General features: G+C 39.0%; 1 protein-coding gene across 2 annotated transcripts in view; it reads left to right on the plus strand.

Annotated features, from left to right (window-relative positions):
• The window catches only part of Gprk2 (G protein-coupled receptor kinase 2), a 581,675-nt gene that overhangs the window by 408,141 nt on the left and 149,406 nt on the right, over positions 1-24,128 (plus strand). The window lies entirely within an intron of this gene.

Here is a 24,128-nt window from a genome sequence, read left to right on the forward strand (position 1 = left end):
TGTCTTGCTAAAATATGGGATATTTTTTTAAAGTACGCTATTAAAAGTGGACCACCGTTATAAGGTACAAAATCTAATTGTGGGTGTTGTCTTCGGAGTATGAAGAACATTTTAATGCTGAAAAACTGAACAAAAAGTTGGTTGTTACAAATATTTTAGCGCTAAAACTAAATTGTATGTGTCAGTCTCAAATGCTTTGTCCGATACTGTATATTGATACCCCATTCCTTATAAGTTCCCTTCGTCTCGTTATTTGTTACCAATCGCATATTTAATCTATACATAATTAAAAAGAGCCTTCTCTTGGACATGGACATTTTCTTTTCGCATTTTCATTCCCGTTGAGATTTTCATTTACAAACATGACTTGACCATTTTAAGGCCCATTGCGCTGCCGTTCTGATGTTGTCGTTTACAACAACGGAGTTAGTGGTGGTGTTGATTACAAAAATTTTAATTAGCCTTTAAATGTTGCACATAATTAACACAAGTCCGTTACAACAATCACTTGTCACTATTTATTTGGATTTTCGTCATTTTGTTTTGTCGTCGACAACTTTTAAATAAGTTTCGCTAAAAAATTGCATTTTTATGGCACCATTTGTTAATTATTTTTTGTTTCGCTTGAATTGTTGATAAATGTTGCTGAATATATTGTATGCGCATAAACTAAATGATTTATAATTTATAAAATAACCAATTGCTATGACATGTTTGACATAGATATTTGAAATACATATTTTAGAAAGAATTTAATCAATTGCAGCCAAATAAACCAGCCATGCAGAAGTGTGCTCTTACATATATTTTGTTGCATCCAAGCAAAAATCTCATGGTGAAAATGTAAGTCTCATTTAAGAGAAATGGAAAGCAACAAGGATCCTGACACAAACTAGGGAAAATCCAACTTCTTTAGCGTGACCATCACAGATGGCCTGTTAGAAAATGTGACGAATATGACATACTTTTCAAATGTATAATACTTTCGTCAAAAACGTATTATACTTTGTCAAACATAATAGGTTTTGGATAAAAGTAAAATTTTTGAAGAGAGAATAGAAGAGAAATACTCGGGATAATAACAACATATCTCTTAAAACGTAATGTCGGTGAGAACATAACCATCAATGGCAACCGTTATCGTCCCATGATAACCGACTATTTGATGTTTGAAATCGAAGATCGTGGTCTCGGCAACATTTGGTTTAAAAAAGAGGTCGCCACTTCCTATACATCGCGTCAACCAAGGGTTTTATTAGGAGAACACTTCGGTGAGCGGATAATTTTACGTTTTCCGCCGACCGATTGTAGAACTGGAAAACTGTCGATAGTACAACTAACGTTTTGACTGTTGTCGTAAAACAAAGTTTTCATCGGCCACCAAAACATGTTTTAGTGTTATCTGTCGTGAATTATTGACAAAAAAATAAATGCTTTGGAGTCCGATATAAATAAAGCTTTTCGACAGCGATCAGAGTTAGACTATCGGTAGCCTGCTAATTGCTTTGGGAGCCGATATAAACAAAGCTTTACAACAGCGATCAAAATGATGGTCAGACTATCGGTAGTTTGCCAGTTCTAATCGATTGGCCACTAAGATCTTGTGATATCTTACTGCTTTCCTGAGGGGATAAGTAAAGTTTAAAGTTTATGCGGACAAACCCGATTCGATTCAGACCTTGGAGCAAAACATCAGGCGTGCGAATCGCCAGTTACCAGCTTAAATCGAAAAGTGGACTCAACGGATAGACCCTTTGAGACGTAGTCGCGGTCAACATTTGAGAGATATACAGGTTTATCATGAATATTTCCCTCGAAATATTACGCACGGAAAATAAAAGATAAGTAAAAAGTGAAATTCTTTTAAAATCAATATTTTGAAAGGTTGAAAACTTCTAGAATCACTTGATTATGGATTTCCACACGGAATTTTTAATCACGATTGCCCTGATCTGATAATCTTAAAAAAATGCCTAAAATGATAAAGATTTCCCGTTCAATTTGAATTTGTGGTTTTTAAGGATCCAACGATTCTTTTGTCCAGGCTAGTGAAAGGAAAACTGTATAAAGATATTGCTGCTCTTTACTGACGAAACTACATGAAGTTCAACGTTGATTGTGAGACCACAACCACATTTGTTGTGACTAAGATTTGTGGCCGAAAACATTGGCCCCGAAGCTCTCAAATAACCGACAACAATCCTTAACAATATAAACAACTATGCTGACGGCATCGAAGGTATTCTCATCATTGATCTAGAGCAGCGTCAGGCACCATACTTTTCTATTGCATACTTTACTGGGTGTTATTGTGTGAGTGCATTCTTTTTCAATGGGTAGAATTGTGTGTGTGTGGCGAGAGCAACGTGGGCGCTCTCTTGCCTGACGCTGATCTAGAGCAGCGTCGCCCATAATATTTCAATCAATACTAAAGCATGTGTGTATGCATGGGTGAAAAAAGCAACAACCACATGATGTTCATCGTTTGTTTATGTACACGTACACTGTATGTGAGAGAGAAGCAAATGCAAAAACAACTCAGTGGGGGCCCTCACTATACTGCAGTGTTCACCAGCAACAACAAATTCAACCGCTGCGTTTGTGTTGGGCACGCACACGAGATTATCTATCCCTCTCTAGATAAACATCGTGTGCGTTAATTCATTGCTAAAACAAAGAAGATGATCGGTGGTGAGAGCAACGTTCAAACTCACCACAATTGAGATTGTGTGTGTTCACACAGACACGGCTCGCGAGCCCAGTGGTGATTAACACTGCTATACTGTCTTTGCAAAGAAGCGCGTCCCTGATCTAGAGATTCTCGTTTGTAACTTCCTCTCTCTAACCTTTCTCTATCTCTCTAGATCATGTTTAATTAAACAAACACATACATAGATCATGAAGATCTCCTCTGACGCGTCACGGTGGGAGAAGTCTATGCAATATATTTTTTGCAGAGATGATCACGGCGGTAAAACCACAGCAGCTACTGCATCGATGTACTGGTATGCATATGTACCAGTAAAATTCTCGTTTCCTCGAGGGGATGGTCAACTGGGGTCATGACTAGGCAACCCTCACGGCGGCATTCTGGCAGGTTTGAATATTCTTCCACTGTATAGCGCTAACATAAGAATACAACACTGTCGACGTATAGCTTACCGCAGGTCGGCCTGTTGCTTTGTAAGAGGACAACAAGTGCTGCCGGCCAGCGGTTTGAGGACCTTGTTTCCTACTTGTGATCTTGTTTATCTTACCACAGACCGATCCATTGCTTTGTAAGATATCATCACTGTTTCTTTGTCAACACCCCAAGTACTGCCAGCGATTTGAAGCCTTATTCCTACCTCTGCTCTTTTCGATCTTACCCGCCTATTGCTTTGGAAGAGATCAACTATGTATCTTTGTCATCACGCCAAGAGCTACCGGCCAACGACTTGAGTAGCTTGTTCCTACCTCTGATCTTGTCGATCTTACCACAGACCGATCCATTGCTTTCTAAAAGGTCAACAAGGTTTCTTTTTCAGCACACCATGTGCTGACCAACGACTTGAGTAAATTGTTCATACTTCTGATTTTTTGATCTTACCACAGACCAGCCTGCGACTTGAATACCTTGTTCCTACTTCTAATAATGTCCACAGCCCGGACTATTGCTTTGTAAAATGACAAAATATTTCTATATCAGCACGTGAAGCGACGCTAACTGTGGCTTGCTCGTACGACTTAAAAATGCTGTCGAACGTTTCACCAATACACATGTTGGGGTAGTTAGTGGTCGAAATCAGGACACCATCGACCAATATCTTTAAGGAGCCTCATTTCACCCTTCAGTGTATTTACCGGCGGATATTTTCATATTCCTCAAATGGGAGAACTAAACACAAACCTATCACATATAGCACCGATGATAAGATCCGACGCCAAGATTGTACAATCATCCGCATACATTACGATCTCAGTGAAATTTCAGAAATGTAGAAAAGGTTTAACAGTTCCGGAGATATTATTTAGCCTTGGGGGAACTCTACGAGTCTTGGACATCTTATTTCTGAATTCTACAGACCACTGGCGTCCACACATATAGTTTATTATCCAACGTTTCAAGCACGGCTAGAGGGAAGTCTTCTCTATGTCCTCGAATAGCTTGGCATGATTGACGGTAACGAATGCCTGTGAACGGTCGAAAGCCATCATGACTGTTCGATTTCACGGACTGTTCTGGTTCAGTCATTCACAAATTGTGTGGATATGACGTGTACTGCGCATTTTCTGCAATCCATGCTGATGTTGGGCAATTGGGAAACCGTTTCTCATTATGCCTCCAGAATCTTCGATACTGGCTACAAAAGGAGAGATGTCAGGCTGTACGATTCGCGTCTGCTGGCATCCCTAACTGGCTTAAGTAGTGACCCAACCCGTCAACTGTCCAAGCTTCTGACACAATATGGTTTGTTCTGATAGATGGAGGACACTTGTCAAATACTCAATACCAGGTTCTTCCAGTTAGCTCATCGTACATTGTGGTGTCACCTTATCGGCTAAGAGGACTAATATACGGCGCAGCACACTCCTCTTCGTCCCAATCGCTTACGGGTTGTTCCATAAACAACTAGTTAAAATAAGAAGAGGGTGGCGTCTCTTCTGATTTGTCACTGTCACACCTTTGAGGGAGTGATTTAATCGTTCCCACACTTATCTCGCCAATTTTTCACTTTTTAATATCCTGTTCACTTTAGCTGTAAGTTCCATAACTCTTCTCTCTGGGAAATTTTGTCTGATTTCGGGTATTCGACCAGCAGGTATGTTGTAGCCAGCGGCTGCAGCAGTGAAGATATCCCGGAAAATTCTCTCAACAGGAAAATTGTGGGTTACTAAGACCACCTGTCATAATGTGATGTCTGACGAGGCGTGGCAATCTTATCACCTTAAGAGAGCCTTCGCTCACCTTGTAAAATGTAGTTATAAATTTGCTGGGCCAGTGCTGCACCTTTCTGGTCATGGTCTAGGACGGAATGACAAAGCTCATGATGGGCATTGAAGTCCCCTGGCACCAGGCGGTTATTGTTCTCCAAAAGCGAACTAATATCAGGCAAATAACTCAGGACACAGCTATTCATTCATCGGCGGTATGTACAAATTAAACAACTCTACCTCGGCAAACCCAAAAATGTTCTGCTTTCTCCGCCGTATGTATCACTAGAGTAAAGCTGGCGTCTACTGGACAGACGGGTGTATAAGAATGTCAAGTCCTTCACCTCTGTTTCTTGTACGACCTTTCCGCAAGATGTTGTATCCATCGTAACGTTGCTAGTTGCAGGTGATGGCAAGCTTTGTTTCCTGGATAACGGTGACCATGATGTCTCTTCGATTCAATTTCGCTGACATTGTCGGTGACTTAAGGTTTGGCCAGAAAAATCGATTTCAGAACCACATGGTCGGCCCTGTCCCGTCTATGTCCTTGGTTTACTTTACTAATAGTATATGATAATAAAATGACCTTCGCCTTAATAAGGCAAAAATAAAATGATTTCAGCATGAGCCAGACTGGGATTCGAACCCGGGTCTCCAACAGCCAAGTGACACGGTTGCCGGCGTCTTAGTGTTCTAAGCCACCATCAACTTGTCAAAGCTTCCGATGAAAAATATTGATGATCAAATCTTCTGATACAGAAGGACAAATACAAATAAATGTGGAAACAAACTGCCATAGTATTTGTAATAAAGCATTGAAAAACAGGGTTGCCAGCCCAGTCGAACTATAAGAAAAATTTGGAATTAAATAACTGATATTAATTCGTATATACAATTTTCGAATGATTTACGTATAAATGCAAGTTTCCAAGCTTAGCCTTCGTTCATCCACTAATATAAAATTTTAATATGTCTGATGATCGGATTTATCCACCCGTGAAACGTAGCACAATGGTTGAATGTGTGGGACTTTCGTGAACTCCTAATTTCTCAATCCACCTTTTAGGTCGTAACAGCTCAACTCGAAAGAGAATTAATTTCAAGTATATTTTTTAATAAACAAAACTGGATAAAATATGCAGTTGTTAGTCTCAACAATTTTGAATCACTGTTCAACGGTCCCTATTCGCCTGGACTTTTCAATGTTGGCTCCAATTAAGATATGAGTATTTAAGATATGTAACATGTTTATTAGTCGTATCATCATTCTATGTTCGATAAGAAACTCAATGGACTCGGGGAAGGAGAACGTCGCTCATATCAGTGAGCTCACATTTGCCCCAATTGATGTGAAACATCTCTCCCCATTACTCAGATAAAATTGTCTCCTCTTACTTTGAGTTATTTTTTCTCAGCGAATTTTTCTGCCAATAACCTCTTCTAAGAAATTTCTAACATGTGCCAGCAAGACAAGACACATGTTAAATACTTATTCCAGATCATTAGTATTTTCGTAGACATTTTAAATGGAATCAATAGCATTCTTTTATTTGCATTTTTGTCTAACATTTATATCACGTTTCACTAAATGTCACAGCATACGATACAGCATTGTTAATGGTATTCTCTTTGCGTATAGCTCAGATATTTTATGACAAAAAAAATAGAATATTTTTGGAATCTTTGAAAATTCACTACACTACACAAATGCAAAGCTTTTAATAACCTGACATACCATATGACACCAGTTGTCATAATACATATCATACCAAATTCCAATAGTTACCCTTACATCTACCACCTATACACATTTATCCACACACCAGTGAATGCCAAGATAGTCGTCATGGTAGTAAAAGATATTTGGGATCACATGTGAATCTGGTAATCCCTTAACAAGCACAGTGGCCTAAGAAAATATCCACCTCTTACAACAAGGTGTTGGAAAGACAAACGGCGTGTGTCTATCACAATGCCTTAAGCAATGACGTCTTTCTGTCATTCGGTTGTTCGTTACAATTTTTGGCATTCTGGCAATAAAGCAAATATGTAATAACGACTTGGTGAATTATTGTTAATGGAATTACAATGCCGTGGCAAATGTTGAGCCAACGAATCTCTACCCCCTTATTCCTATAAATGCCAAAAATGTGACTTAGTTAAATTTTGTGTAGCGTGTAAAGTTTTTGATTTATTATCTATACATCTTTGTCTTCTGGTAATGTTTTCTAAAGGCTTGAGAAAAAAATCCATATTCCTTTATTTGTTGCTGAACACCCCTATATCATCAGCCTACACCCGTTAAAAGAATTTAAATATTGGTTACACGTGCCGTATATACATATAGTATTTGACAATATACAATTATCTGCCAATGCAAACTCATTTTCTTCAGGCGTTCATAGAATATTATTCAACCTGTGTGAATTTGAGATTTTATTCTGTGGTAGCACAACCAAAATCCCTTTCCCCAAAAATGATGTATTTAGGGGGTTTTCGGAATTGTATAGCTTTTTTGCCGACAAAAAATTAAACTTTTGCTGTAGTTATTTTAACGATTTTGGACGTTCCGAATAAATGCCGAATGACCTAGGAAAAAAATTTTAATGACCTAGGAATGAACTGACATACACGCAGAGAAAAAATATGATTGCCCTCGTATGATGAAATGTGAAATGTTATATTCTTAGTCCTCGTTTAATTTTCTTCTTTAAAAATGCGACATTCCTCTGTTATTCTTCCTTTTCCTCTTATGCATGTGAAAAGAAATATCCTTAATGAGCGTGCTATAAAGTGCAACAATTAATTGGTCCCACTTAATGCACCATACTGTTAATGGGGATGGGTATAATGAGACCATAATAACCTAATATCGCCATCATTAGATTATAGTTAGGCAGTCGACTATTATATTTGTGGTGCGCATCATCAGCATTACATATAATTTGATTTTTCTATAATTTGTAATTAAGTGGTGGGATAATCAACAAATGTAAGTGGAGGAGTCATTCAAGTGCTTAAGGATAATAGGCTTTGGTTAATGACGAAGAAAAACAAAACAGTTCAACATTTTCGTAGTAATATTAAGTCGTTATGTAGAAGGGAATGTAGGACAATTTCTGAACTATTGTTGTCGATGATACTGAGAAACTAAAAAGTAAAAAAGAAATAAAAAGCCAACAGATACAGCTATATAATAATATTAGGAATATTCAAAACAGTTTTTTTAAATCGTTAAAGTTGAGGTTCAACATTTAATAAGTTGCGAACTGTAAAAAAAATATATTTTATACAATACGTAAATATATTTTATATGAAGTTAACAAGTTTTTTGTTTTTGTTTTTATCAGCATCTGCTGATAGATAACAAATGCTGTTAACGATTTATACATACATGGAGGAAAAAAACGCCTCTCTAACATATTTCCCAAACATATGTATGTACCAGCATACATATATTTGTTTGCAATCAGTCCCAAACATAACATATGTTTGGATCCTGCAAACAAATATATGTTTGGGTGCAAACAAATTATATGTTGCAAAATGGTCAGGCTTTTGTTTGCAAGTGAAGTTGATCGAGTTTAGGTAGTGCCAAAGAAATTCTCGGTCAAAGTGTATCATTGGACACTTATCTATTTGAGCGAGCAATTGACACTTGGGTATAAAAAGTTTCTTACTGAAAAACAAGAAACAAGGGAACTGATGAAGATCTGTGTGAAACTATAGTATTGGTAAACATCGCCAATTTTCTCACAATAAATTAAAGTTGTTTTAATAAAATATTAAAACAACGACTATGGGATTAAGCCTGACTGTTTTGAAAAGCATAATTAATACTTTTCTTTTCTTTTCCACGTGTTTTACCGCATACGCACCATCAAAGCTTCTGTATGGTGTAATAGGAGACTATTACACCATACACACAGCTCTTTATTATAAAACAGCATTCCGCAGCCGCGAGAGCCCTGTTGTTACTCTCTATGACAAAAATCCTCTCTCCACCCATAAAAAAATATGTTCTAACATACAATATGCACTCAACCTGTGAAAAGAAGTAAATCCAATATTTACTGTTTTTTCCAATACAATTCATATACTTGTGGCAGGTTTGAGGGTTTACTTTTCCAAATTTTTCTACTGAATAAGGTGTATATTAAATGGGCCCAAAATACGCAAAATCGGCCAAATATACATTTTGGAGCTATATCAAAATCAGATCACATTTTCACAAATTTTTGTAGTTTGGGTTTTCTAGTCCACCAATGAACTAGGTTAGGTTAGATTAGGTTGAAAAGAGGGGCGAATATAAGAATCGCCACATGCCCGTATGGGGCATACACTTAAGCCAGTATAGGCCTGTTGTGCGCTCTAATTTCGGAAGCCTAAGGGGAATAAATTTTTATTGCTTAATTTATTAAAAGAAAATAAATTTATCAGTTAAGAAATTCTGTGCCATTGACATAATCTCTTAAGTTTTTGAACTCGCTTGCCCTAATTTGGTGGAGTTCTGGTATAGTGTTATTTCCTAGAAATTGGTTTCTTAGCGTCGCGAAGGCTGGACAATGACAGAGGTAGTGTTCCAACGTTTCGTCGTCCTCTCCGCATGCTCTGCATTCGCTGCTTTCTGCACAACCGATTTTGTGCAGGTGTGCTTGTAGCCCTATGTGTCCTGTAAGGATGCCTGTCAGTCTACTAATGTCTTTTTTACTCATTTGAAGGAGCTCCTTTGTTTTATCCTCGTCTGGGTTTCCCCAGAGAATTTTTGTATTTTTCCCTTTCTCTTCAGTATTCCAGAGGGATGTATGGGCGTTTTCTGCCCATGCTTTTAACTCTAGACGCGCCGCTTTTAAAGGCTTAGCATTATCCAGGCTTGGGTGCCACCGTGGTGCAATGGTATGCACACCCGCCTTGCACGCAGAAAGTCGGTGGTTCGATTCCCCGGCGAGTCAACATCAAACATTTTTCAACGGTGGCAAAATACCCCTCAGTTATGTTGGCGACATTTCCTGAGTATTTCAGCCTTGAAAAACTTCTCCACAAGTGGTGTCTTAAGACACGCCGTTCGGACTCGGCGATAAACAGTAGGTCCCATATCATTGAGCTAAATATGAATCGGGGTGCACTCATTGATATGAGAGAAGTCTCCCTTGTCCCGTATGGGATGTTGTGGAACAATGTTTTTTTTTTATTATCCAGGCTTATCGTAGCTTGCTCTCTGGCTTGCCTTGCCAAGGAGTTGGCTATCTCGTTACCCCTAATCCCTTTATGTCCTGGTACCCATATAATGTTAACAGAACCATGGTGGGAGTAGTCGTTGATTGATTTTTTACACTGCAGGACAGTTTTTGATTTCACCGTCTTGCTTGTCATTGCTTTAATTGCTGCTTTACTGTCCGTTAGGATGTTTACAGTGATTGGCCTTGTGTTAGCTTTAAACCAGTTCAGACACTCTGTGATCGCTCGGATTTCGGCCTGTAGGATCGTATTATGATCCGGCATTCGAAGGGAGATTCTAGTTTCCTGGTCTTCGATATATAGACCCAGACCCGTTCTCCCCCCTAGAACGGCCCCATCTGTGAATCCACAGCTTCCAGTTGGCATCCCTTCCAGGGTTCCATCGATCCACATGTCCCTGTCTGGTATTAAAATTTCACACAAGGCGGATTCAATTTTTCAGGTATACGGTCTGATACAATATGATCTATTGACTCACCCGTTGTAACTTGTATTATGCTTTGGTGGTATGTTTGGTGGTCTCTTACGATCCACTCGCTCATCGACTTAAGTCTTATAGCTGCGATGGCTGCCTCATACCTTACCTGAATTTCTATTGGGTGGACAAATAAAATTGTCTCTAAAGCCCTAGTTGGTGTAGTCGTAATTGCCCCGCTAATACTTAAGCAGCACGTTCTTTGGACTTTTTGCAGTACTTTTACGTTGCATTTCTTGTCCGTAGCTGTCCACCATACCAGAGAAGCGTAAGTTAGAATCGGTCTAATTACGCTTCTGTATAACCAGTGTGTCATCCTAGGATTGAAACCCCATTTTGGGCCTATAGCTCTTCTGCAGGTTGACCAACATCTGTGGGCTTTATTAGCCCTTTCCTGAATATGGTCTCTCCATTTAAGTTTCCTGTCTAGAATTACTCCCAGGTACTTAATTGTTGGAGAAATGTTTATCATCTTATCTAGGAAAATGGGTTCTTCGTAAGCTCCTACTTTCGTTTTCCTAGTGAATAGACATAATTCTGTTTTTTCCGGGTTGACATTTAGACCTCTCGGTCTAGCCCAGTTGTATGCTATTTTTAGAGCCGTTTCGGCCCTTCTACAGAGTATATTTGGATTCTTTCCCCTAAGAAGTATTATAACGTCGTCTGCATAGCAGATGGGTTCAAATCCTTCGTCGGTTAAGATCCTTAGTAGACTTTTTATGGTGGTAACCCATAGGAGAGGTGATAGTATTCCTCCCTGTGGCGTCCCCTGACCAACTTTGTCTCTTTTTGTTACGTCTTGTAGCGCGCAGCTTATCCATCTATTCCTTAGCATGTGGTCTATCCAGTGCCTCAAGGCCCGGTTTACCTGAAACTCGTCTAAGGAGTGGATTAGCGTTTCGGTGCTGACGTTGCTGAACGCTACTTCGATGTCGATGCAAACTGCGAGAGTATACAACTTTATCTCGAAGGTTCTCTCTATGTGGTGTACTACCTCATGTAATGCGGTTTCCACTGATCTACCTTTTACGTATGCATGTCGTTTGTACTTGAGCATATCGTTAGGGATGTTACTCTTTATCATGGTGTCGACCGTCCGTTCCATTGTTTTGAGTAAGAATGAAGTTAAACTTATCGGACGATAAGATTTTGGTATTGCATAACTTGACTTGCCGGGCTTGGGAATGAATACTACCCTTGCCTCTTGCCAGGCCAATGGAGTATACGCAAAGTTTAAGCAAGCATTGAAAATCTCGACCAGATTGGACGAAATATAGTCCACTTCCCTTTGAAGTAAGGCTGGGAAAATCTGGTCTGGTCCCGCTGCTTTGTATGGTGAGAAGCTCATTATTGCTTCTTTAATCATCAAATTGTTGATTTTTGGTGCTTCTTCTGATGCATAAGCTATCTCCATCGGTGACACTGTGTGTGCCGTAGTACTCGACGAGAAGTGCGTTTTCATCAGAAGGCTTAGAGTTTCCTCGGTTGTTTCCATCTTTTTACCCGTCTCATCAACCATAAGCTCGGGTTGTGAGTGAGTTTTAGATAGAAACTTTTTAATTTTAGAGACGTCATTCACGCTATCTACCTGTTCACAAAAAAGCTTCCAGGAGTTCCGTTTGGCGTTTCTTGTCATTTTGTTGTATTCTTTTAGTTTTGTTTGGTAGTTGTCCCAGAATACAGCTGCTTTTTTACGTTTTGCCCTATTGTAAAGTCTTCGGACCTCTTTGCCTTTGTTACGAATTTCCCCTGTCATCCAGGGTTTTTCGTAGGCAGATTTCCTCTCTCGAAGTGGACAACTTTCTTCGAAAGACCTTACCAGAGCCTCTGTTAGTTTATTGACATTTCTATCTATATCTTCTTTGCTTAGGCAAACCTCAACTTTTTGCCCTAGTCTATCTTTAACTTATTTTCCGAATTTAGCCCAATTAATAAAATAAAACGAGGATTCGTTTAGATTACGATTCTATACTACTTTATTGACTTCAATTATTCACGAAAGACTTCAATTCTTTACTAAACACACAGCTTAACTGTACTAAGCACACAACTTTACTCTTAACTTATGTTGCACTTTACTTTATTAATTCACTGACAGTTTTAGTTTGCGTTCTAAATTGTAACTTATCCACTCACCTGCTACTCTCCTGTACTTATACTCGCTCGCTGATGTATAGACTGATCTAACGTCTGCAATCTGAGATGTTCTCCAATGTTCAAGCGAAATGCTAACCGATTGGCAAATGCTTATACAATCGAAAATCATTTCGGATTTTTTTACACGAGGTAGTACTTGCCATCCAGATTCCAGCCACTACTTGCTGACATAATGGCCCAAAACCAGCCCCAAATAAAACATACGAATTCAGTATTCGATTTGCAAATCGTAATATTTCTAGTACCAGGCTAGTCCATATGATAAGAATGATCGATGATGGTGAACCGGCTAAAAATGCGTATTAATACGGGCCGCATAGCGGTACACCCAGAACTGAAAGGCCAAGGCATCGATGGACGCATCGCCCAGTGCGTCTTCTACGTCGTCGTCGGAACACGAGACGCCCCCGCAGTCTCCCCACCAACAACAAATGCAGCACCTAACACCACAAGTTGTTGTTCAACGGCCCGGAAACGCATCTTTCCTGCAATCCAATTGCGACGGTCTCCGCAATAAGGTCAGTGAAATTGTAGATTTTATGAGTCGGAAAAACATAATGGTCGCCGCGATCCAAGAAACAAAGCTCACCGCCACCTGTAGCCTGCGTTGGTTACAACGTTTTGCGGAAGGATCGCACAAGAAGCGGAGGAGGAGGACTTGCCTTCCTGATACACCAGTCTGTCCAGTACAGTCCTATCTCGCTTGAGCTTGTCCCTAGTGACCCATACATGGAATGTATGGTGGTAGCAGTAAAGTGTGGTACTGCCGAGGTAGAGCTGCTTAATGTGTACATACCGCCGATGAATAGCTGTGCCCGGCGTTATATGTCCGATATTAGTTCGCTTTGGGGGCCACCGTGGTGCAATGGTTAGCACGTCCGCCTTGCACTCAGAAGGTCTGCGGTTCGAATCCCAGGCCAAGCAACATCAAATTTTCAACGGTGGCAAAATTCCCCCTCAGTAATGCTTGGCGACATTTCCTGAGTATTTAAGCCATGAAAAACTTCTCTACACGTGGTGTCGTAAGACACGCCGTTCGGACTCGGCAATAAAAAGTAGGTCCCATATCATTGAGCCAATATGAATCGGCGTGCACTCATTGATATGAGAGAAGTCTCCCTTGTCCCATCTGGGATGTTTGTGGAACAATTATTATTATTATTATTATTATTAGTTCGCTTTTAAAGGGCAATAACCGTCTGGTGCTAGGGGACTTTAAAGCTCATCACCAGCTTTGGCATTCCGTCCTAGGTAATGACCAGAGGGGTACAGCGCTGGCTGAACAAATTGATAGCTCCACGTTTTGCACGGTGAATGAAGACGCTCCTACGAAGATTAGAGGAGACTGCCACAGCTCGCCAGATATCACCATTGTGTCACCAGGTCTGATAAATGACGTATCCTGGCAATCCGTTATTTCCCATAGCTCAGACCACCTCCCTATCATCATCTCCGTAAACAGACCACCCGATTTCATAACCTCTGAATGCCGTACTTTACTGAACCATGGGAAAGCTGATTGGCAAGGGTTCAGAGAATTTACCAATTGCCGCTTTAGAGAATTGCCCACTCCCTCAGATCCTCGGGTAGCTGAGAAAACTTTCCGGGACATCATCACTGCAGCAGCCGCTCGATACATACCTGCTGGTCTAATACCCGAAATAAGACCAAATTTCCCAGCAGAGGCGACGCGACTAGCAAATGAGCGTTATGAGCTTCGTCGTACGAACCCTGAGCGTGATGAGCTTCGTCGCACGAACCCTGAAGACCCAAGAGTTAGAGAGCTTACTCTTGAAGTCAAAAGGTTAGTAGGCGAACATAAGCCGAAAAAGTGGCTAGACCACCTGAAGCAATGCAACTGCTGGTCGAATACCCGAAATAAGACCAAATTTCCCAGCAGTTATGAGCTTCGTCGCACGAACCCTGAAGACCCAAGAGTTAGAGAGCTTACTCTTGAAGTCAAAAGGTTAGTAGGCGAACATAAGCCTAAAAAGTGGCTAGACCACCTCAAGCAATGCAACATTGGTGCAGAATTAAGTAAATTGTGGGCAACGGTTGAATCACTTTCGAATCCTGAAAAGAAGGATGACAGAACAGCAGTTACCTTCAACGGCCTGACAGAGTAACTGGCCCAAAGTGGTGCTCGTGTTATTTTAACCGGCAGTTCATAGAGCACCTCGAGAGTGATAGGGCGTATAAGAAGAGCCCTTCCAGCCACGGAGGTACCACCACAATTTACGATGAGCGATGTTGCAGATGCCATCCGAAACGCGAAATCATCCAAAGCGTTGGGCCCACACCGAATATCGATTGTAATGCTTAAGCAACTGGATGAACCTGGAGTTGAGTATTTAACAAGTGTCCTCAATCTATCGTTAGCCACACATATCATACTAGGAGCCTGGAAAGTTGGCAGGGTGGTCCCGTTACTGAAGCCTGGCAAGGATGCCCGCAGAGGTGAATGGTACAGGCCGATTTCGCTCCTGTCACCAGCAGCAAAGATCCTAGAGGCACTACTCCTCCCCAAGATGAGAAGGTGTTTTCCAGTTACCCAACATCAACATGGATTTCGGAAATTGCATAGTACTACAATAGCATTAGATGCCATATCCACACATATCAGTAGAGGATTGAACCAGAAAAGGCCGTGCGACCGAACAGTCATGGTGGCTCTTGACCTATCGAAGGCTTTCGATACCGTCAACCATGCCAAGCTGTTCCAGGATATAGAGAAGACTAATCTCCAGCCATGTTTGAAACGTTGAATAATCAACTATATGTGCGGACGCCAGTCGTTTGTGGAATTTAGAAACAAGAAGTCCAAGACCCGTAGAGTGAAACAGGGAGTTCCCCCAAGGAGGGGTGATATCTCCGGAACTGTTTAACCTCTACCTTTCTGAAATTCCACACCCTCCAGACGGTATAGAGATCGTGATGTATGCGGATGATTGTACGATCTTGGCGTCGGGCCCTATCATCGATGACATATGTGATAGATTAAATGTCTACATAGCTGACCTAGTGCAGTTCTTCCATCTGAGGAATATGAAAATAACCGCCGCTAAATCCACTGCCGCGCTGTTCACGACATGGACGGCTAAAATGAGGCTCCCACTGAACATATTGGTCGATGGTGCACTGATTCCGACCACTAACTAGCCCAAAATACTGGGTGTAACGTTCGATAGCATGATTAAGTTGCCGGGCATGCCACAGCTATTTGCGATAAGATCAGAAGTAGGAACAAGGTGCTCAGGTCGCTGGCCGGCAGCACTTGGGAAGCTGACAAAGAAACCTTGTTCACCAACTACAATGCAATAGGCCTGTCTGTGGTAAGCTATGCGGCGCCAGCGTGGTCTGCAAAGGTTAGCACTACGCAGTGGAAGAAGATTCAAACCTGCCAGAATGCTGCCCTGAGGACTGCAACAAGGTGCCTCCTCATGACACCAGTCACCGACGTAGCCAGGGGGGGGGGGGCCCGGGCCCCCCTATGATTTTCGTCCTCATAGAATATTAGTTAATGTTACACATTTTTTCATTTTTGAGTAAAATTTTAAACTTTTTTAAATTTTTCAAGAAATATGTAAAGAATTTGTAGGAAGTATTGCAGAGAATTATTTTACTACAATGGTATACTTATTGCCCAACATATTTGAAAATATAAAAATAATGAACAAGTTAGATTTTTTGAGCAATTTTCTGCATAGTTGTTGTTAAGATTTAAGGTGTTTTTAAGCGTGTAATCGTAGTTTTTGGCTGACTGTAAGTGTTACTGAGTTACGTTTGTAGCATATTACGTCCAATACTTTGGCTTATAAGCGACATCTAGAAAAACATTCTTGCGATCTTTTGTTTTTGAAATTTATTATAAGAGCTTTTCAACAATAAAAGATAAAATCGTTGCTTAACCTTGTGGATTTAAATTTTTGTATATTTTCTATAACACGTTTTTGTAATGAACTATTTTGAACATCATAACAATTACAAATTCTTTATTATGCTTGACAATTGCAAAAAAAATATATCAACCATTTTTATGATATAATTTCTGTTCCAGCAGTGTCGTCCGTTGAGATCTATGGGACGAAAAAAATTTCCGTCGTATTTTTATTTTTTCGACCTTTCGAATTTCAATAAAATCAAGATTATTGAGCTTGAGGTCAATGTTTACATTTTATTTATTGCATATTATTTCCAATATTTCGTAATTACGTTCAACTTCATCTTCAGGGATTTCTCTGTCGATTACTCTTTGAATAAAACCAGAAGAAAACGTCATACAAACCCACAATAATTGTATTTTGGGAAATACTTTTAATGGATGCACATTTCTAGGAATATTCCGTTTTCCTTCTTCGGCAAAGAACTTTGTGGCGACAAACGAAATCAAAAAACTGGTCGAAACCAGATTCTTCTTGGTCAAAATCTCAACAATTTTAATCCTTTAACTCAAAAACTATGTATTATGAAATATGGACTTGCAAAGTTTGGGCCAAATCTATTGCTCCGTTCATGAAAAATCGCGCATACCACTTTAGACAAAATTCTCAAAATTTGGGGGGAAATACCAGAAGGAAAAGCACCATCTTCGAGCTTTATATAAGGCTCAAAGTTTGGAACCATGCAGTATTCAGTTCGGAAGTTGTGGTGCTCATTAGCCACTACACATGGTAGCCGTAGGTGTTCTTTACAGCTTTCGGGCCATTTTCTCTGGAAGTATGTACTTGCCTCTGAAGAAACTTGTACTGTAGTAATAGAGGTCCGGTTAACACTTGTTGCAAAAAAGCAAAGTGTTTCCAGAGAGGTCTTTTTATTTATTAATTTATTTCATATTTTTTACTTATTAAGGTGATCTTGTGCAAACAACTCGAACTGAGGATCTTTTGAAAGTACAGACCCCAGCGGCAAGAAACCCTAGTTGGATTTTGTTGTGTCAGATCTAGGTTGTATTTTATGGCCCCATCCAATTTCAATTTCATAATTTCAAAATATATGCAAAAATTCCACAATTTTTATACATTTCGCACCGTATCTCCAAAACCGTTATATTTTTCTGAATATTTTCTTTTGGAAAAATATTCCCTGAAATGTAATATACAACTCTTCGGAACATGTCATTGTTGTAAAATGCCTCTATGCCGTTGTTTTCAGTACATTTTTCAACGACGATTTAATAAAAATGTCAATAATGTGGTGAAATCAGAAATGCGAGAATAAACTGTTGGTGTGAACTGTGTTTGAAATACGTGTTGTAAACGATATGATACAAAATACCGCTGAAACAACATGAATTAAGCATTTTAAAGTTTCAGAATGTTCTAAAGAATTGTTGAAAACTTTATTTGGAAGATTTTTGCGAAAGGTTACTTGGTTCAACTCCCAATAGTTTAGTCGATACTGAGCAGAATTTCAGCAATTATTAAAATTTTCTATATTTTAAAGACGTTGATGCCCTAGATGGAGTTTTTCTTATGTGGTTTTTTCAAAAGATAAGTTCTACTAGTATAATAATATTGCTAAAGACAGCAAAGCCAAATTCCTATTCGTTTCTGAGATAAAGGCCTGATAAATGCAAAAAAAAAAGTGTAGATTTATATCGGTTGAGATGAGGCCATAAAATCCGAACTGGATTTGACAGGACAAAACCCTACTGGGGTGTTTGTAGTCTAAATATGTACTTTCAAAAAAATGCATACTAGATGTTGTTTGCATTTTCAGTGTTGCATAGTGTTATACAGAGGGGTCTTAAACTGCACATCTCTAAAATTTTTTGAAATACTCTGTGGAAGGTTACAGAAAAATTGGATCGATATGGCCCAAAAGTTGGACAAAATATCACGAAGGCCAAATTGTGGACCGAATCGGTTGATCTTTTCGAGAGCTACTGTGCTCTCCAGGCAGCCACCCAGACGAACAGATATAGCTTAGTCAACTCCAAGTTTTCTGAAAGAGATTTCTTCCAAACGCACTTTGGTTCTGAAACTATTATTTCGATGAGGCACATTTTGGTAGATTGGGAAAAATTGTGTTTATAGATTTTTGCTATAAGAATGCATACATGTATAGACCTTGGATTGGACGCCAGACTTTCATTTTAAAAGAATTCAATACTGGTTGTCAGAGTTTTCCTTGTTCCTGATCAATTTATGAGAAGATCCACGATAGGAAACCAGATTTTCTATAAGAGAAGTCCGAAGATTGGACGCCAAAATTAGTCTATTGAAGATGCACGATTAGGCGACAGAATTTGTCATTTACATACCCGCCATTGGGTGCTAGAATTTCATGATGGATAGTCGCACTTATGCTCAGCATTAGTTCTCTCAAGAAAACCACTATCGCCTTCAGAAATTCTTTGTGATAAGATCTACGATTGGGCACCAAAATATATTTAGGGAAATAACTACAATTGGTTTCTTTATGACAATAACAACGATTGGACACCTGAATTTCCGAAAATGAAATATTGACCATTTTCTCGTAGTTTTTTTCCTATATTTATATAACTCCTAGATCTACCTGTAAATATAAAAAATACTAGTGGATAACCCCATGATATCCGAACGTTCCCTCTGCATAAATAAGTTCTCTACTAATCCCATTTTCCTTCCATAAATTACTCAATAAAATTGGAGTGGACAATTGAAGCCGTGATTTTGAACTTTTGTGAAGTAGGAAACAAAGGAAAGGTCCTCAACATTCCATGTAAACAACAAAATTGCTAAGATACTCTTTTGGTTTACCGAAGTGATATTAGTGAATTTGATAAATGATACACCTAAAAGTATATGTGATTATTAATATATCCATTGTTTTGAACATATATTAACTCTGATATATTGTCAAAATTTCTGCAAACAAGGGGAAATTGACCAAGAAGTCTTACGTCATTTTAATTAAAAAACAGTAATGAAAATTATTCCATCAGTAATATAAGTATAAAATAAGGTTTACATAATTGCTAAATAAGAAATTTTCGCTAACATGAACTTTAAAAATTTTGGTCAGGTGTGCGTTGCTACAACAACAACAACCCAGAAGTATTATAAAACCCATTATTTGGTAATGATTTTTTTGCTAGATAAGTACTACCTCCTTATAACATACGTTCATTACAACCGTAATAATTCTCATACCAAATTTCAAAACTCTATCTCTATTCGTTCACGCAATATCAACTGTACCAAATTGATTACCCTTTGGTACTTTTCGTACACTTGTAGTAATAATTTAAAACCCCCTTTTGCTACCAACTCAATCAATGGCATTCTCAACACTTTTATACATATACATATAGATTCTTTCTAACCCGCTTTAGAAGTAATGTCATTAAGCTTCCATTGTATTGTCTTAAATCTCCCTCTGCTTAAGCTCTTCCTTTTCTCCCATTTTTCTAAGTCCAATAATGACCTTTTCATCACAATAACTATAAGAAGATAAGCAAATCTCGAGTATGATAAGATTTGTCAGTGAAAAGAAAAACAAAAAACAAAGAAATAAATCTCATCTGCCACAATAGTGGCAGCGTGACAAAAGCGTATACAAATCTATTTGTTATTTTGCAAATTCTATTATCGTTGGTAACTACTACCCAACCAAACACCGCTACACAATGTTGCTGGTGATGAATACAATGTTCATCATCGTCGTTAGGTGGGTTGTCGGTGATAATCACCTTTATATATTTCCCCCATTTTGTTGTTGTGTAAGTAAATAAATATGTGTGTGTATCATGATACATTGTGTCAATGAGACGACGATCACATCTGTTGTGTTGCTGTTGGTATGTATTGTGTTGTTGTACGTTAACGAACAACAATTGCATTAAATTTCTAAGAAGTGTTGAGAGAGGGTAAATAATATAGCTAAGGTAAGTATGTTTTCTACTGCGTGTTAAGATGCCTTTTGTGTCATGTGAAACTGTGTGTGGAATGTGAAACTGTGTAACAAAACGTCAAAAGGATGTTGTGTCATTTATACGTTACACACACACTAAGGTGATTTGTTATTTAATGAAAAGGGGTAATATGTGAATTATAACACCTTTTTGAATGATGTGAGGAATGAGGCATTATGACACATTTTTCTGCTCTATAAGAACCCACATTGAAATGCTAATTGGCAAGGGTTCAGAGACATCATCACAGCTGCAGTCACTCGGTACTCGAATAACCGAAATTAGACTAATTTCCCAGCTTAGCATTCGACTAGCAAATGAGCTTCGTCGTACGAACCATGAAGTTAGGGAACTTACTCTTGAAGTCAACAGGCTAGTATGCTAACATAATCGGAAAAAGTGGCTAGACCACATGAAGCAATGCAACAAAGCCGCTAAACCCACATAGACTTACACCAAATATTGGGTGTACGTTCGACAGCATGTTTAAGTCGTTAAAAGTAGAAGTAGGAACAAGGTCCTCAAGTCGCTTGGAGTACTGACAAAGAAACCTCTTATACAGTAACTAGCAAAGTACCCGCTATTTGGTATACGGGAAGGAAAAAAACAAAATACAAACAATATTTAATATTTCCATATTGGACATTGAAAAAACACTACATTAATTGATATTTAATTTCATTTTAGTTCGAATTTCCGCAGGTATCTCACATCAACAGCGATTCATATTTGAAATTCTATATTTATTGTTTTATCCGTTCGCTAAATACCGTTGCACATCATTTAGTCCCCTTTTAACAAATTTCAGGTTTTCAGCTCTATTGGTTCGCCCAAATCCATATTGTACCAAAGTTAGTATCATTTAGTACTTTTCGTGTCCATAAGTACGAATTTCCAAAAATACATTAATCCTACACTCCAACCGTAATCTTAATTCCAAATTTCCGTATTCCAGCGCAATTCGTTCATACAAATCCAAAATGTACCAAATTTGGTACCATTTAGTACATTTCGTGTCCACAAGTACGAATTTCTAAAACTGCATCAATCCTACACTCCGGCGGTAATCTTTATTCCAAATTTCCGGATTCAAGCGCTATGCGTTCACCCAAATCCAAATTGCACCAAATTTAGTACAATTCGTGTCCATAAGTATGAATTCCCAAAACTACCTCCATATCGCAATTCTACGCCCCAACGGCAATCTTAATTCCAAATTTCAAATTTTCAGCTCTATCCGTTCGCCTAAATCCAAGCAGTACCAAATTTAGTACCAGTACCAAATTCAGAATTGTATCTCTACCGTTTCGTCAAATACAAATGGTACCATGTTTAGTACCTTTTAGTGCTTGGCCTGGGCGTTAATTATCAGTCAGTCAGTGAGTTAGTCAGTCACCATTACTCAAACCTTTTTTAAGTATAGATAGACGGTGCTTTTATAGACCCTTTCTGAAAAAAAGGATGCTTATATAAATCCTTTCTGAAGGAAAGGATGCTTCTATAGACCCTTTCTGAAAAAAAGGATGCTTCTATAGACCCTTTCAGAAAGAAACGATGCCTCTATAAACGCCTTTTGAAAGAAAGGATACCACTATAGACGCTTTCTGAAAGAAAGGATGCTTCTATAGACCCTTTTTGAGCAAAAGGATGCTTCTATAGACCTCTTCTGAAAGAAATAGGGCTTCTATATAGATCCTTTCTGGAACAAAGGATGCTGATATAGACCCTTTCTGAAAGAAAGGATGCTTCTATGGACCCTTTTTGAGAGAAAGGATGCTTCTATAGACCCATTCTGAAAGAAAGAGTGCTTCTATATAGATCCTTTCTGAAGGAAAGGGTGCTTCTATAGACCCTTTCTGAAATAAAGATTGCTGCTATAGAGCCTTTCTGAGAGAAAGGATGCTGCTATAGACCCTTACAGACGCTTTCTGAAAGAAAGGATTCTTATATAAATCCTTTCTGAAGGAAAGGGTGCTTCTGTAGACATTTTCTTAAAGAAAGGATGCTTGTATATACCCTTTCTGAAGGTATGGGTGCTTCTAGAGACCTTTTTTGAAATAGTGGGTGCTTCTTTAGACTCTTGCTGAAAGAAGGGGTGCTTCCATAAACCCTTTCTGAGAGAATGGATGCTTTTATAGGCCATTTGGGAGAAAGGATGCTGTCATAGACCCTTCCTGAAAGAAAGGATGCTGCTACAGACCCTTTCTGAAAGAAGGGAAGCTTCCATAGATTCTTTCTCAAAGAAAGGATGCTACTATAGAGCCTTTCTGAGAGAAAGGATGCTGCTATAGACCCTTTCTGAAAGAAAGGATGTTTCTATAGACCCTTTCTTAAAAAAGGATGCATCTATAGACCATTTGTGAAGGAATTTGTGCTTCTGTAGACCCCTTCTGAAAGAAAGGATGTTTCTAAAGTTCCTTTCAGAAAGAAAGGATGCTTCTATAGACCCTTTCTGAGAGAAAGAGTGCTTCTATAGACACTTTCTGGAAGAAAGGATGCTAATATAGACCCTTTCTGAAAGAAAGGATGCTTCTATAGACCCTTTTTGAGAGAAAGGATGCTTCTACAGACCCTTTCTAAAAGAAAGAGTGCTTCTATATAGATCCTTTCTGAAGGAATGGGTGCTTCTAAAGACCCTTTCTGAATGAAAGGATGCTTCTATAGATCCTTTCTCAATGAAAGGATGCTTCTATAGATCCTTTCTCAAAGCAAGGATGCTGCTACAGACACTTTCTGAGAGAAAGGATTCTGCTATACACCCTATCTGAAAGCAAGGATGCTTCTATAGACCCTTTCTAAAAGAAAGGATGCTTCTATAGACCCTTTCTGAACGAACGGATGCTTCTAAAGACCCTTTCTTAAAGAAATTATGCTTCTATAGACCCTTTCTGAAAGAATGGGTGCTTCTATAGACCCTTTCTCAAAAAAAGGGTGCTTCTATAGACCCCTTTCTGAAGGAAAGGGTGCTTCTGTAGACATTTTGTTAAAGAAAGGATGCTTGTATATACCCTTTCTGAAGGTATGGGTGCTTCTAGAGACCTTTTTTGAAATAGTGGGTGCTTCTTTAGACTCTTGCTGAAAGAAGGGGTGCTTCCATAAACCCTTTCTGAGAGAATGGATGCTTTTATAGGCCATTTGGGAGAAAGGATGCTGTCATAGACCCTTCCTGAAAGAAAGGATGCTGCTACAGACCCTTTCTGAAAGAAGGGAAGCTTCCATAGATTCTTTCTCAAAGAAAGGATGCTACTATAGAGCCTTTCTGAGAGAAAGGATGCTGCTATAGACCCTTTCTGAAAGAAAGGATGTTTCTATAGACCCTTTTTTAAAAAAGGATGCATCTATAGACCATTTGTGAAGGAATTTGTGCTTCTGTACACCCATTCTGAAAGAAAGGATGTTTCTAAAGTTCCTTTCAGAAAGAAAGGATGCTTCTATAGACCCTTTCTG

The sequence above is a fragment of the Musca autumnalis genome, unplaced genomic scaffold (assembly GCF_047663935.1).
Source record: "Musca autumnalis isolate F117 unplaced genomic scaffold, ASM4766393v1 scaffold_1, whole genome shotgun sequence".
Lineage (NCBI taxonomy): Eukaryota > Metazoa > Arthropoda > Insecta > Diptera > Muscidae > Musca > Musca autumnalis.